This window comes from Elaeis guineensis, chromosome 2 (genome assembly GCF_000442705.2).
Source record: "Elaeis guineensis isolate ETL-2024a chromosome 2, EG11, whole genome shotgun sequence".
In the NCBI taxonomy this organism is placed as follows: domain Eukaryota; kingdom Viridiplantae; phylum Streptophyta; class Magnoliopsida; order Arecales; family Arecaceae; genus Elaeis; species Elaeis guineensis.
In genome coordinates, this window is record NC_025994.2 from 17,382,409 (window position 1) to 17,382,838 (window position 430).

The 430-nt window shown below is 49.1% G+C and overlaps 1 pseudogene; it reads right to left on the minus strand.

Moving 5' to 3' along the window:
- Positions 1-191, minus strand: part of LOC105060221 (large ribosomal subunit protein uL14mz-like) — a 26,499-nt pseudogene extending 26,308 nt beyond the window's left edge.
- Between the last annotated feature and the right edge of the window lie 239 nt (positions 192-430).

Here is a 430-nt window from a genome sequence, read left to right on the forward strand (position 1 = left end):
GCAGTAGCAGCAGCCGTCAGTGGAGCAACCGGTGGCTCAGTCAGTGCCGTCTAGGCACAGCTGCCATCCTCCGCAGCACTCACCCTCCTCATCTCTAGAGCGACCGTCTCGACACTCCTATTAAGATGGACAACTACATTCTCAGCACTCTCATCGTGCCACCCACCATTCACGGCATTCTTCCTCTCCATCTTATGCACATAGTATCAAGAAGGAGAAACGACCGTGGACGTCTTCTGCTTCTCCTTCTACGACTTCTTTGGGAGTTCCACTCCCAGAGCTTTTCAACAACGATGACTTGATGACTATGAATGCAAATTTTGAGAAATTGATCGTCAGCTTATCCGACTTTAAGTGGAAGGTCAGAAGTCTTCCAATGACTCTGACTTCCACACTACCCAGTCTCTCTCTCGATACATCTTGGATGAAT